At 36.4% G+C, this 16008-nt stretch overlaps 1 non-coding gene across 1 annotated transcript; it reads right to left on the reverse strand.

The window, feature by feature from the left end:
* Positions 1 to 14142: 14142 nt before the first annotated feature.
* LOC121231361 (small nucleolar RNA R71) lies at positions 14143 to 14249 on the reverse strand. The gene has a single exon (XR_005929421.1). It is a non-coding gene; the product is annotated as a small nucleolar RNA R71 (small nucleolar RNA).
* Positions 14250 to 16008: the final 1759 nt, after the last annotated feature.

Consider the following 16008-nt stretch of genomic DNA (forward strand, 5'->3'; position numbering starts at 1 on the left):
GTTCTCAGATTTACATAGCGTGTGTGAAAGTTTATCTATACATGCCATAAATATACTGCGATAGTGTGATAACTCTTGACAGTTTAAATTGTGTTTTCATATAGTAAACAGATCCCAACCGAGTTGTAGCTGACGATGTAGAAAGTAATGAACCGGCTCCTGCGCAAGGGACCGCGCCAGCTGAGAGTAGACCTGAGACACTTGATCAGGGAGATGGGGCTCAGGAAGCCTTTCTCTATATGATGAATAATTGGTATACAGAATTTGTTCGAGCAAATCTGAATGCTCAACCTCCTCCACCCCCTCCTATTCCCCAATCGGTTCCCGTAGTTCCTCAAGGTGCCGAAATGGTAAGATTGAACAAGCCCCCAATTGATAAAATTCGAAAGCAAGGGGCTGAAGAATTCAAGGCTAATATAGATGATGATCCCGAGAAAACAAAGTTTTGGCTTGAGAACTCTATCAGGGTATTTGATGAGCTTTCTTGCACTCCCGAAGAATGTTTAAAACGTGCTATATCTTTACTGAAAGATTCAGCATATCATTAGTGGAAGACACTGGTATCTGTGGTTCCAAAAGAAAAGGTTACATGGGATTTTTTCCAAGAGGAATTCAGAAAGAAGTACATAAGCCAGAGGTTCATTAATCAGAAATGAAAAGAGTTTCTCAAGCTGAAACAAGGTAAAATGTCTGTGGTAGAATATGAACGTGAATTTGTTCGACTTAGCAAGTATGCCTAAGAGTGTGTGTCTACCAAAGCTATTATGTGCAAGAGGTTTAAGGATGGGTTAAATGAAGACATCAGACTGTTAGGTGGGATCTTAGAGTTGAAAGAGTTTGTGGATTGGTCGATCGAGCTGGTAAAGCCGAAAAGCTAAAAAAAGAAAGAGAAAAGCTGTGATTGAAGCCAAAGATGCAAGAAAAAGGCCAATAAGTAAGTTGTTCCAATCTTAGTCAAAATAGTCCAAAGAGATGAATCCTCAATTGACTGTTTCAGCCGGATATTCGCACCAAGACCATGGGAGATCATATTTGGGTTCTAAAGCTCAAGCTACTTCAATGGAAAGTGTGGGCAACGTGAGGCCTAATAGACTTGAGTGACAGCATTGTGGTAAGAAACATCAAGGTGAGTGTTGGGCGATTAGCCAAGCTTATTTCAGGTGTGGTTCTCGAGAACATTATATTAAGGGCTGTCCAAAAAGGGTTGAAGAAGAAAACTTTCAGAATGTCAGACAGAATAGCACTACAAATAGAGGTAGACCTCTAAGAAATGTTGAAAGTGGAGCTAGTAGTAAAAGTGTGATGAAGGATTCAACTGGGAGATCGGAAGCTATAGCACCTGCTAGAGCTTATGCCATACGTGCTCGTGAGGAAGCGTCATCTCCCGATGTGATTACTGGTACATTTTCTCTTTATGATACTATTGTTATTGCATTGATTGATCCTAGATCTACTCATTCCTATGTTTGCGAGAATTTAGTATCTAGTAAGAGTTTGCCTGTAGAGCTTACTGAATTTATGATTAAAGTGTCAAACCCTTTAGGAAAATATGTGTTAGTAGATAAGGTTTGCAAGAATTTTCATTTGATTATTCAAGGTCACTGTTTTCCGACTAATCTAATGTTGTTACCATTTGATGAGTTTGATGTCATTCTGGGTATGGATTGGTTGACATTACATGATGCCAAGGTATATTGTAGACAGAAAACCCTTGAGTTGATATGTGAAAATGGTGAGATTCTTTGGGTTGAAACTGATGAATCAAATAAATTGCCTATGGAGATTTCACACATGTCTACTCAGAGATACATGAGAAAAGGGTGTGAAGCTTATCTTGCATATGTATTGAATACCAGGATGTCTAAGTCGAGGATTGAATCAATGTCGGTAGTCTGTGAATTCTTGGATGTATTTCCAGAAGAATTGTTTGGGTTGCCTCCCATTAGAGAGGTAGAGTTTGCCATTGATTTGTTGCCTGGGACTGCACCGATCTCGATTGCTCCGTATAGAATGGCTCCGACTGAATTGAAAGAATTAAAGGCTCAGTTATGAGAGTTAACAGATAAGGGGATTTTGAGACCGTGTTTCTCTCCATGGGGTGCTCTCGTATTGTTTGTAAAGAAAAAAGACGGATCTATAAGACTTTGTATTAACTACCGACAGCTCAACAAGGAGACTATAAAGAACAAGTATTTGTTGCCGAGAATTGATGATTTGTTCGACCAGTTGAAAGGGGCAACAATGTTTTCAAAGATAGATTTGAGATCCGGTTACTATCAGTTGAGAGTTAAAGAGTTAGATGTGCCAAAAACCGCTTTCAAAACGAGGTATGGACACTATTAATTTCTTGTGATGCCTTTCAGTTTAACTAATGCTCCGGCCATTTTTATGGATTTGATGAACCGAATCATTCAGCCATATTTGGATAAGTTTGAGGTTGTGTTTATAGATGACATATTGATTTATTCTCGAGATAAGTCCGAGCATGCCGAACACTTGAGAACGGTAGTACAGATTTTGAGAGAAAAGAAATTGTTCGCTAAATTCAGCAAAAGTGAATTTTGGCTTCATGAAGTTGGATTTTTGAGACATCTAGTTTCGGGTGATGGTATTCAGGTTGATCCGAGAAAAGTTTCGACGATTGTTGATTGGGAACCTCTAAAGAATGTAACCGAGGTTAGAAGCTTTTTGGGTTTAGCCGGATATTTTTTACGCTTTGTCGAGGGATTCTCGATGATTGCCTCTCCTATGACTAAGTTGCTGCAAAAGACTGTTAAGTTCGATTGGACTAAAAAGTGTCATTAAAGTTTTGAAAAGTTGAAAGCACGATTGACAGAAGCTCCAGTGTTAGTGCAACCCGAGTCAGGTAAAGAGTTTGTGATCTATAGTGATTTGTCATTAACTGGTCTTGGTTGTGTGTTGATGCAAGAAGGTATAGTAGTAGCTTATGCCTCGAGACTGTTGAAACCGCACGAGAAGAATTACTCGACACGCGATTTGGAATTGGCCACCATTGTTTTTGCTTTGAAGATTTGGCGCCATTATTTTTACGGTGAGAAATGTCGAACCTTTACTGATCACAAAAGTTTGAAGTATCTAATGAATCAAAGGGATTTGAATTTACAACAATGGATATGGCTCGAATTATAGAAAGATTATGAGCTAATGATTGACTATCATCCAAGGAAAGCGAATGTAGTCGTAGATGCCTTGAGCAGAAAATCCTTGGTTGCTTTGAGAGCAATGAGTACAAGTTTGGCTATGTATGATGATGGTTCGATTTTGGCCAAGTTGAGGGCTAGGCCGTTATTTCTTCAGCAAATTTGTGAAGCTCAGAAGAATGACAATGATTTGCAAGCCAAGCGAGCTCAATGTGAATCAGGTTGTAACTCAGAATTTCGAATCGAACCAGATAATTGCTTAATGTTCCATGATCGAGTATGTGTATTGAAAGATACTGAGTTGATTCAGAAGATTATATATGAGGCACACAGTGGTAGTTTGTCAGTTCATCTTGGAAGCACAAAAATGTATAATGATTTAAAGAAATTATATTGGTGGTCGGTATGAAAAGAGATATTTTTGAGTTTGTATCGAAGTGTTTGATCTGTCAACAAGTGAAAGCCAAACATCAGGTGCCTTCGGGTTTACTTCAACCAATGATGGTTCCCAAGTGGAAATGGGACAAAATCACGATGGATTTTGTAACAGGTTTACCTCTGACTCCGAAAAAAAAAGATGTCGTTTGGGTTATGGTTGATAGATTTACGAAATCGGCTTACTCTATACCGGTACATACTGACTACTCACTTGATAAGTTGGCTGAATTGTATATTGTTGAAATTGTGAGATTGCATGGAGTACCTATGTCTATTATTCTGAATAGAGACCCAAGATTTACTTCGAGTTTTTGGAAAAAGTTGCAAGAAGCCTTAGGTAGGAAATTGAATTTTAGTATCGTGTTTCATCCGCAAACTGACAGTCAATCCGAAAGGGTAATTCAAATTCTTGAAGACATGTTTCAATGTTGCGTTTTAGAATTCGAAGGTAGTTGGGAGAAATACCTACCACTAGTTGAATTTGATTACAACAACAGTTTTCAATCGAGTATAAAAATGGCACCTTATGAGGCATTGTATGGCTGCAAGTTCCGAACACCTTTGTACTGGACCGAGCTTAGCAAGAAACAGATTCACGGAGTTGATTTGGTTAAGGAAACTAAAGAGAAAGTAAGAGTAATTTGAGATTGTTTGAAAGCTGCTTCCAATAGTCAGAAATCATATGCGGATTTGAAAAGAAACGAGATTGAGATTCAGGTCGAAGATAAAGTATTTTTGAAAGTGTCCTCGTGGAAGAAAGTTCCCAGATTTGGTCGGAAAGGCAAGTCCAGTCCGCGTTTTATTGGGTCGTATGAGATTATTGAAAGAGTAGGGCCAGTGGCATATCAGTTAGCTTTGCCGAAAGAGTTGGAAAAGATCCATAATGTGTTTCATGTGTTGATGCTGCGACGTTATCGTTCCGATCCTTCACAAGTGATTCCTCTGACAGAGATTGAGATTCGACCGAATATGACCTACGATGAAGAACCGTTTAAGATTTTGACTCAAAAAATTAAACAATTGAGAAATAAAACAATAACCTTAGTAAAAGTATTGTAGCAAAGACATGGAGTAGAGGAGACTACGTGGGAACCAGAGGAAGCCATGAGGAAACAGTACCCAAACCTTTTTACCAGTAAGATTTTCGGGACGAAAATCCTTAAAAGGGGGGAAGTTGTAACAGCCCGATTTTGGGTCTAGCCGGAACAGTGGGTTCGGGACCACAAATTCGACTTAGAAAAATGTGTTTTTATTATATTTTTCTGGTTTACATTTTTATGGAATTATTTTGTAAAAATTTCGTTCGAAAATTTTGACGTTGGGGCACTCAATTTAGTCAAAAGGACTAAATTGTAAAAAGTGCAAAAGTTGAGTTCTACATGTTAGAGGTGTCCAATTGTTATGAAATTTTAAATTTCAGGTCCTTGTATGGTAATTAGACCATTTGTTAAGTTGGTGGACAAAAATAGACATGGTTAGGCATGTTTCCCAAGTTTTTCATTAAGGGCATTTTGGTAATTTAGTTATTAAAATGAATTACAAACAAAATCAAAAGTCAATTTTTGTCCATCTTCAACCCCTTGGCTGAATTTCACATGAGGAAGACATAGCTAGGGTTTTTCAAACTACCAAGCTCGATTGTAAGTCCGTTTTAGCTCCGTTTTTAATGTTCTTTACATTTTTGAGATCCCCATAGCTCGATTTACCTATTTCTACCAATATTTTGAGCTAGGGTTTATATTTAAAATTTTACCCATGGATGAGATGCATGTATTTTGATGTTTTATGGAATAATATGAATTTTTGGAGTGTGATAAACGACTTTTACTAAGTGATTTTTGTTCTAATTGCATAAAAGGACTAGTTTGTAAAAAAGTGTAAAATGTGCGAATTGTGTGATTTAATGCAAATTGTGGACTGATATAGTTATGAAAATGGTTCAAGTAAGCCTAAAATACAAGGAAATTGAATAAAAATTATTTCTCAAACCTAGGGCAAAATCATAATTTTGTGAAACTTTAGGGGCAAAATTGTAAATTTTTCCATAGGATGTTTTTGGGTTAATTTGAACAATGTGATCATTTTAATAAGTCAAATATGTTATTATAGACCAAGAAAGACGTGGAATCGACCTTGATCGGGGAAAGGAAAAGATTGTGGACTAAATTGCAAAATTTCTATATTTTGCATCGAGGTAAGTTTGTATGAAAATAATATCTCGATTCTTTTTTGTTATTAATTTTTTTTACTATATGAGATGTGGCTGCCTATAGAATGATCAATTGAAGTAAACTACGAATTGGGATTGACTAAGAACGAGTTAGTAAAATGTGGAAAGTGAAGAATTTCCCGATTGAACCTTCGGAATAGAAGAGATACTAATGATCCATTGTGAGAACACCTGTGTAGTACTATGTGCAGGCTACTATGTGTTTAAGACAGTTTTAGGTCACGTGTGTAGTACTAAGTGTAGGCTACTACGTGTACCAGATTGTTAGGTCGCATGTGTAGTACTAAGTGCAGGCTACTAAGTGTATCAGATGCTTAGGTTACATGTGTAGTACTAAGTGCAGGCTACTACGTGTACCGGATTGATAGGTCGCATATGTAGTACTAAGTACAGGCTACTATGCGTACCCGTTAACTTCGATCACGTGTGTAGTATTATGTGCAGGCTACTACATGTATCAGATGGATAAGTCACATGTTTAGTACTAAGTACAGGCTACTACGTATATCGAATTGATAGGTCGCATGTGTAGTACTAAGTGCAGGCTACTATGTGTACCAGAGAGCTTCGGTTACAAGGGTGGTATATGCACAGGCCACGTACCAGTTATTATTTCGATAAGTTCAACGAGAAATTTACTTAGTGAAAATACATATGTACATGACTATGTGATGAATAATTTCAGGTATAACTATGTGAAAAGTTGTGAGCAATGTGCTCGATAGGTGAGTGAATCTTTTGGTAAGATAGAATGGAGTAAGTGAAATTATGTAAAAATGAAATTTTGTAGTAAAATAGTTTTAGACAGTAGCAGTTATGTGACAGTGAAAAATCACCAAAAATGGTGAAAATTGAATTAGAGGTTGAATAAGATATGAAATTAAATATTAACGAGTTTATTTTCTCATAAAAGAAACGGTGAAAGCAAAAGAATTTCACATTCTACGATAATTGGATTTTTGTGAGACAGGGTTAAAATGATTTTGGAATCCCCTATTCTGATTTTGGAAAATCATTAAAAATTGTAAACAAATAATTATGGGTCATAATTTAAATTTTAAAGTCCTTAATTATTCTATTTTCAATAGGAATTGATGAGGACAGCATCCGAGATCTGTACCATGAGATAAATAATTTTTACTAAAGAAAGATCGGAACTATCAGACAGTCAAATAGGGGTATATTTAATGAATAAACTATACTAATTTGCTAAACCAAAAATTCTAAAAATTTTATGGTAATAATATATGTAAGTGTAATTTTTGGAAAAATTAGCGGTTCTTAATTTGGAGTCTCGTATCATGAGATAAATAATTTTTAATGAAGAGAGATCAGAACTCTTGGGCAGTGAAATAGGGGTAAATTTAATGAATAAACTGTACTAATTGGCTAAACCAAAAATTCTAAAAATTTTATGGTAAGAATATATGTGATTATAGTTTCTTTGAAAATTAACAGATCATAATTTGTAGCTCTGTAGCTCTAGCTATAAATAATTTAGTGACTGTGACTCAAGGAAACAGCTTAACTTGAAAATGAGTAATTGTACAATTACGATTGTTTTACCTTGAGAATCATGTTCACAAATTGTTTATTATTTACGTACTTACTTATTAAGCTTTATGCTTATTCTCTTTCCTTTCTTTTGTCTTATAGTGTCACCAAGACAGCTCGGGGTTCGGAGATCGTTGGAGATTCATTCACACTATCAACACTCTTTTGGTATTTTGAAAACAATATTTTGGATTATGACATGTATAGAGGACTTAGTTATTTTGTTTTATGTCATAATTAATTTGGCCTAAAATGTTAGCCTTCGACATTTGATAGCTCATTTTGTATATGACCATTGATATTAATTAATATCATTGAAGCTATAAGGTATGAGGATGCATGATTATGTATGAAATTTGAATTTTTTTAACTTGGATATATAAAAAAAATCTAGTCATGGTTTCGTACGATTGCATGTGTTATGTTCCGGTAATGTCCCGTACCCTGTTCTGGTGTAGAACACAAGTAAGGGGTGTTACACATCTTCGTTGTCACAAATTCAAATCTTTCTGAATCATTATTTATTTCAAGCTCTTATGATATGTAAAGATATGGCACTTCTCGCCGTATAAATGATGTCACCAAATTTTCCATGCAAAAACAATAGCGGCCAACTCTAAATCATGCGTCGGATAATTCTTTTCATGCAGTTTCAACTGTCTAGAAGCATAAGCTATCACTTTTCCCTCTTGCATCAAAATGCAACCCAAACTGTTCATGACGCGGCATTGAAAATCACAAACTCTTTACCCGACTTTGGTTGAACCAACAATGGTGCCTTAGTTAATAATGCTTTCAACTGATCAAAACTCTGTTGACATTTCTCAGACCTCTCAAATTTCACGTCTTTTTGTAGCAATCTGGTCATCAGTGTAGCCGTCATCGAGAATCCTTTAACAAAACATCGATAATAACCAGCTAAGCCCAGAAAGCTTCTAACTTTAGATACATTTCTCGATAGTTTCCAATCAAAAACTATTGAAATCTTGCTGGGGTCAACTCATATGCCTTCCTCTAAAACAATATGTCCCAAAAATCCAACTTCTTGAAGCCAAAACTCACATTTACTAAATTTAGCGAATAATTGCTTATCTCTCAAGGTTTGTAGCACAATCCTCAAATGCTCAGTGTGTTCAGACTCATCTCAAGAATAGATTAGAATGTCGTCAATGAATACAATAATGAATCTGTCCAAATACGGTCTAAAAATTTGATTCATCAAATCTATAAAAATGGCAGAGCATTAGTTAATTCAAAAGGCATAACAAGAAATTTATAATGCTTGTACCTTGTTCTGAATGCAGTTCTCGGCACCTCCGAATCTTTCATTCACAATTGATAGTAACCAGATTGCAGATTAATCTTCGAAAACATTGTTGCTCCTTTCAACTGATCAAATAAATCATCTATTCTCGGTAATGGATACTTGTTCTTTATCGTAACCTTATTGAGCTGACGATAGTCAATACACATTCTCATTGATCTGTCTTTCTTCTTTACGAATGACGCACCCTAGGGCGAAAAACTAGGTCATGCAAAACCTCTATTTCTTAACTCTTGCAATTAAGATTTCAACTCTTTCAATTCTGTCGGAGCCATTCTGTATGGAGCTATCGATATTGGGGATGTTCCTGGCACTAATTCAATAGCAAATTCGACCTCTCTGATCAGTGGCAACCCAGTAATTCTTCTGGAAACACATCCAGATACTCACAAACAACTGGCACTGACTCAATTTTTGATTCAGACACTTTTTTATCTAAAACATAAGCAAGATAAGCTTCGCAACCTTTTCTCACACATCTCTGAGCTGACATAGATAAAATCGCAATAGGCAATTCACTCGATTCATCTAATTCAATTCGAATGATTTCACTATTCTGACATTTCAATTCAATAAACTTTCGTCTACAATTTACAACGGCATCATGAAAAAATAACCAATCCATACCCAATATCACATCGAATTCATCAAATGGTAAAAGCATAAAATCAGCCGGAAAACAGTAACCTTGAATCATTAAAGGACAATTCTTGCAAGCTTTATCAACTAGAACATACTTGCTTAAGGAGTTTGATACTTTAATCACAAACTCTGCAAACTCAACAGGCAAACTCTTACTTGATACTAAATTCATGCAGATATATAAATGATTCGATTTGGGATCAATCAATGTAATAACATTAGTGTCATAAAGAGAAAATGTACCAGTGATAACATCAGGTGACGACGCCTCTTCCCGAGCGCAAATATCGTACGCTCTAGCAGGTGCTCTGGCCTCAGATCTCACAGCGGAGTCCTTTGTTATTCCTCTATTACTAGTTACATTCCTCGCATTTCTAGATAGCCTCCCTCTAATAGATGTGTTGCTCGGTCTTACATTCTGGAATTTGTCTTTCTCATCTAATTTGGGACAATCTCGAATGAAATGATCTTACGAGCCACATCTGAAACAAGCCCAGTCATTCATTCTACATTCACCAGTATGTTATTTACCACATCGTTGACATTCAGGTCTATTCTTTCTCACACTGCCAACACTCGATACTGATGTAGCTTGAGCTTTAAGACTTGAGTATTGTTTTACACGATCTCTACTTGGATATCCTATTGAATCATTTGAACGGCTGAACGAATCCCATGATTTTTTTGACAAAGATTGATATGGCTTATTCATCTATCCTTTTCTCAAATCTCTAGCCTCAAAATTCACCTTTCTCTTTTCTTTGCCAAGTTCTTCGACTTTACAGGCTCTGTCAACAAGCACAACGAATTCTTTCAACTCTTCAATTTTGACCAACAGTCTAATATCTTCGTTCAATCCATATTTGAACCTTTTACACGTAATTACTTCAGTTGAAACACATTCCCGAGCATATTCACTAAGCCTTAAAAACTCTCACTCGTATTCAGTCACAGACATACGACCTTGTTTCAATTCAAGAAACACTTTTCGCTTCTGATCAATAAACCATTAACTTATGTATTTCTTTCTGAACTCAGCTTGAAAGAAATCCTAGGTAAATCTTGAAAGAAATCCCAAGTAACTCTTTCTCTCGGCACCACTGATACTAGGGTATTCCACCACTGATACGCTGTGTCTCTCAGAAGTGATATGGCACATTTTAAACACTCAGCCAGTGTGCAAGAAAGTTCATCAAAAACTCTGATGGTGTTTTCAAGCCAAAACTCGGCTCACTCAGGATCATCATCCACATTAGCTCTAAACTTTTTAGCTCCGTTTTTTTGAATCTTATCAGCTGATGAATTATTCAATCGTAAAAAGTCTATGCCTTGAGGAGATACGAGAACCGATTGGGGATTAGGTGGGGCTGGAGGTTGTTGAGTAGCCAGATTTGTTCGAACATACTCCGTAAACCACTCATTCATCATCTGGAAGAAGGCTTCTTTAGCCTCTCCTTCCTGACTACCTGTTACGAGTCTCAACTCTGACTAAGCTACGAGGCAGGCACATTACTTTTAACGTCGTCAGCTACAAGTCGATTGGGATCCATTTACTATACGAAAACACATTTTAAACTAACAGGAGTCATCACATTATAACAAGTTATATATAGCATGTATAGCTAGACTCTCACATACGCTACGTTAGTCTGAGAATCGGCTAAACCGTAGCTTTGATACCAATAAATGTAACACTCCTCACACGTATTCAACACCAAAATAGGGTTACAGAGCATTACTGAACATATTATACAATTACACATACATTTCACATACATTTTCAATTTTCGTATTCATCAATCAATAACATTCATATTGTCCCTAATACGATCCTACGATGCTCAAAACATGCATTCGGATTGTTTTGGGACTAACCGATAACTTTAGAAACTTTTAGAACACTTATAATTTTTTTCCAAAAACAGGGGACACACACCCGTGTGGCCGTGGCCCGGCTGTGTGTCTAACATGGCCAAAGACACGCCCATGTCACAGGCCGTGTGAACATTCGAAATGGGATCACATGGCTATGTCCCAGACCATGTCTGACCCGTGTAACTCTCTGACTTGGGTCACACGACCAAAACACACGTTCGTGTGGCCAACCATGTGCTCTAAAAATGGCCACACACGCCCGTGTGTAGGCCGTATACTAAGTCGTGCCAAACCTGTAGGGTATATTGACTTATGCAACACGACCAAGCCACACGCCCATGTGTGAGACCCTGTGGAGCATACTTGGAAACACAAAAATTACCACATTTTTTCATACCCTTTTTAACTTAAATTCATGCGAATTCGGTTAAATTCTTGTCGAAATATAATTAATTTTTATAAAATAATTAAATTGCACTTAAAATATGATCATGTTGAATTTTAGTTAATTTTATAATTATTTTTGATGAATTTTGGTTATTTTTGACATATTTGCACAAAGGGCGAAAAATGGCTCGGCAGACACTGCCAGAAGCACAAAACCGAGAAGCAATTTGAAGTATCGAGGTGAATTAATTTTCAGCCTAATACGATCCAAAATTATATGTATTAATTCATAATATAATTAATTTTAATATATATCCAAGTTAATTTGGGCTAATAAATTATTATTAATTAATTATGAAAAATGGTTCGGTTGAACCAAACCCAGTGAACCAAACAGGACAAGAAGAGGACAGCCCAAAACCATCCAAGTGCTGACCCAATTAAGCCCATTAGCTAATTATTTAAGCTGCAAAGAAACCCTTGATGACTTGTTCAAATTGCAAATCAGCCCTTCCACAATTGATGGCTTTGAAGATTTGCCCCAAGCATATTTAGCAAAGTTGAAGCCATCAACTTTGCCACATAGATGGGCGGCCAAGGGGTGCCTCTTTGGCTGCTATTTTTAGTAAATTTTAGCTGCCACATTCATCTATAAAAACCCCCATTGGCTGATCATTCAATTCATCCCTCATTCATTCACATTTCTTCTCTCCTCTCTCACTTTCTCCTCTCATTTTCTCATTCCAAGTCCCTTACTCTTGTGCTAATTTCTTCCCTTGTGAAAGGGTTCTTCTTTAGCCATTTTGGAGCAGCAATTGAGTGTTCATAGAAGCCTTGATCAGCAAGGACAACAAAGAAGGAAGAACGGAGCAACCTAGTCAAGCTATGGAAAATCACCGGATTTAATTCTTGTTCCCTATCTTTTTAATTTTTGTTGTTGTTATGATGAACATATCTATGAATATTTATGTTGTTAGAATGGTTAATTTAATCAGCTTAGCTTGAATTTAATTCGTGTTTGTTTGATTGCATTTCATTTGTTTAAATTATTAAAATTGTGTTTATGCTGCTATAGGCCTCGGTAAAATACTTGATTAAGTAAAATCATGCCTAAGTTATTCTTGCATTACAATTGTGAGGTAGCTAATGAATTAAATATTTAAACAGATTGAAATTATTATTAATTAACAAAATACTTAACCAGTGCATGTTTATTCTTCTAAGGTAGCTGAAGGTTAAATTAGCAATGTATCTGGAGATACACTTGCCTTGCATAACTTGCAAGATTATTGTGATTAAACTGTTTCAAGGTAAGGATACCTTGTTACCTCACATAGTCTTTTATTTGCTTATTATATTTAATTAATTGTTTGAATTGACATAGGGATATGCAAGAGATTAGTTCAATTTAATGAGTATGTATGTGCCATAACATGTTTGCTTATTAAAATATGTTTAATCGTTTGAATTAACATAGGGATATGTTAAGAGATGAATGGATTTTTGTAGGTGAATATCAATTTACCGAATTGCCGTGAATTTATTTGTAATAACATAGACATGAGTTTAATACTTCTAAGTTAAAGAAATATAATTAAATCAACACAATTATGTCATCTTGATTAAATCATATTTTGAAATCGTGCATTTGAGATTTATTTCTTTAGTTTACTTAGTTTAAAATCTTAGCTTTTAATCACCCTCTTCAAATAAAATATTTTTCTTCACCAAAGTGTTTTAAATAGCATTCATAAATAATTCTTTTCGCAGTCCCTGTGGGTATGATAACTCGACATTTACTTGTCACTTTATTACTTGTTGTGATTGTGTACGCTTGCACATTTCTGTCGTTCCAAGTTTTTGGCGTTGTTGCCAAGGACTGTTTTTAAAAGTCATTATTTGTGAATTTGTTAATTTACATTTTGGTTTATTTTTTCTATTTAATTTTTAACTTAATTAATTTTTCTGTGATTATTTCAGGTGTTTATGAGTATTACCAGATTATTGACCTACTCCCTCTAGACCCTGAGATAGAACGAACTTTTCGAGAGCAAAAAAGACAAGCAAATCAGAGAAGGACCGAAGAAATGAACTTTGAAAATCCAAATCAAGGAAATGGAGCAAACCCTGCTCAAAATCCTATCCTTATTGCTGATGATAAAGATAGAGCTTTACGACAGTATGTCGTGCCAGTGTTTAATGATCTTAATCCGGGTATTAGGAGACTCGAAATTAAGGCACAATAGTTGGAGCTGAAGCCAGTCATGTTCCAAATGCTTCAAACAGTGGACCAATTCAGTGGAATGCCTACCGAAGATTCTCACCTACACTTAAGACTGTTTATTGAGGTGAGCGATTCTTTCATGTTAGCCAGAGTACCCGAAGATGCATTACGATTGAAGTTGTTCCCATATTCACTAAGGGACAGAGCTCGAGCCTAGCTGAACTCATTGCCACCGAATTCAATTTCCACATGGCAAGAGTTAGTAGAAATATTTCTTATGAAGTATTTCTCGCCTAGTAAGAATGCTAAGTTGAGGAACGAGATCACTGCTTTCCAACAAATGGATGATGAGTCCTTGTATGAGGCATGGGAAACGTACAAAGAATTATTATGAAAGTGCCCTCATCACAAAATCTCATATTTCATCCAACTTGGGACATTTATAATAGTCTGAATGCTCACACGAGGATGGTAGTGGACGCTTCTACTAACGGTGCTCTCCTTTCTAAGTCTTATAACAAGGCTTATGAAATTATTGAAAGGATTTCCAATAACAATTATCAATGGCCAACCAATCGAGCAGCGTCAGGAAGACGAGTTGCTAGAATACATAAAGTAGATGCTCTTACTTCACTCGCATCTCAGGTATCATCAATATCCTCAATGTTAAAAAATCTTACTACTAATGGGTCTAACAGTTTTGTAGCACAACCACCTAACCAATTTGAAAATATAGCCTGTGTCTATTGTAGGGAAGGACATTTGTTTGAAGAATGTCCATCAAACCCAGAATCCATGTACTACATAGGTAACCAAAACCAAAATCGAGGAAGGCAAGGACTACAATCAAATTTCTATGACCCATTGTAGCGAAATCACCCCAATTTTTCCTAGAGTAACCAAGAGGTTGGAACCAGTAACACTTACGCCCAACCTAGACAAACTTAGCCATCTAGTTTTCCCCAACAAGTTCAGAAACCAACCCAAGCTGAACCATCCAATGGCTTAGAAAATTTGTTGAAGGCATACTTGGCTAAGAATGATGCCTTAATCCAAAGCCAAATAGCTACATTGAAGAGCCTGGAAAACCAAATGGGCCAGCTTGCAACTGAACTCAGGATCGACCACAAGGTGCTTTAACTAGTGATACGGAAAATCCGAGGAATTTGGGGAAGGAACATTGCAAAGTGTTGACATTGAGGAGTGGAAAGACAGTAGAGCCTAACACCATTGAAGCTGAAAAGGAGTAAGCTGACGCTCAAGATTTAGAGCAAGTTCAACCGAGTGTTGAAATTCCAGTTTCACAAGAACCAAAATCTGCAAAACCCGATAATGTAATTTCAGAACCAGTTAATTCTAATCAACTAACAACTCTGTTAAATGCAGAATTGCCACAGAGGATGAATCAACCAGTTTCAGTAAAGAAACCACCACCACCCTACCCTCAAAGACTTCAGAAGCAGAAGCAGGACATTCAATTCAAGAAGTTCCTAGACGTACTCAAGCAACTTCATATTAACATCCAGTTGGTTGAAGCACTTGAGCAAATGCCGAACTACGACAAATTCATAAAGGATATCCAGTCCAAAAAAGAAGACTTGGAAAATTTGAGACAGTAGCTCTGACGAAGGAATGCAGTGCATATCTTCAAGACAAACTACCCCCGAATTTGAAGGATCCTGGATGTTTTACCATACCTTACAACATTGGAGCAACATGTTGTGGTAAGGCATTATGTGACTTAGGTATGAGTATTAACTTGATGCTTATGTCAATATTTAGGAAGTTGAGGATAGGTGAAGTTAGACCTATATGGTTACACTTCAATTAGCAAATTGATCCTTAGCATATCCAAAAGGAAAAATAGAGAATGTATTGGTACATGTAGATAAATTTATCATCCCTGCTGATTTTGTTATTCTAGACTTTGAAGCAGACAAAGAAAGTGTCAATTATCTTACGAAGACCGTTCTTAGCAACCGGAAGGACCCTTATTGATGTGCAGAAGGGCGAGCTTACTATGCGTGTTCAGGGTGATCAGGCAACATTTAACATTTTTAAGTCTATGCAATTTCCTGACACAATTGATGATTGTTCTGCAATATCTGATTTAGAGGATTTAATAGTGAAGAATGAGCTCAACTATGTTGAGGATCTAATGGAACAAATTTTG

This window comes from Gossypium hirsutum, chromosome A06 (assembly GCF_007990345.1).
Source record: "Gossypium hirsutum isolate 1008001.06 chromosome A06, Gossypium_hirsutum_v2.1, whole genome shotgun sequence".
In the NCBI taxonomy this organism is placed as follows: domain Eukaryota; kingdom Viridiplantae; phylum Streptophyta; class Magnoliopsida; order Malvales; family Malvaceae; genus Gossypium; species Gossypium hirsutum.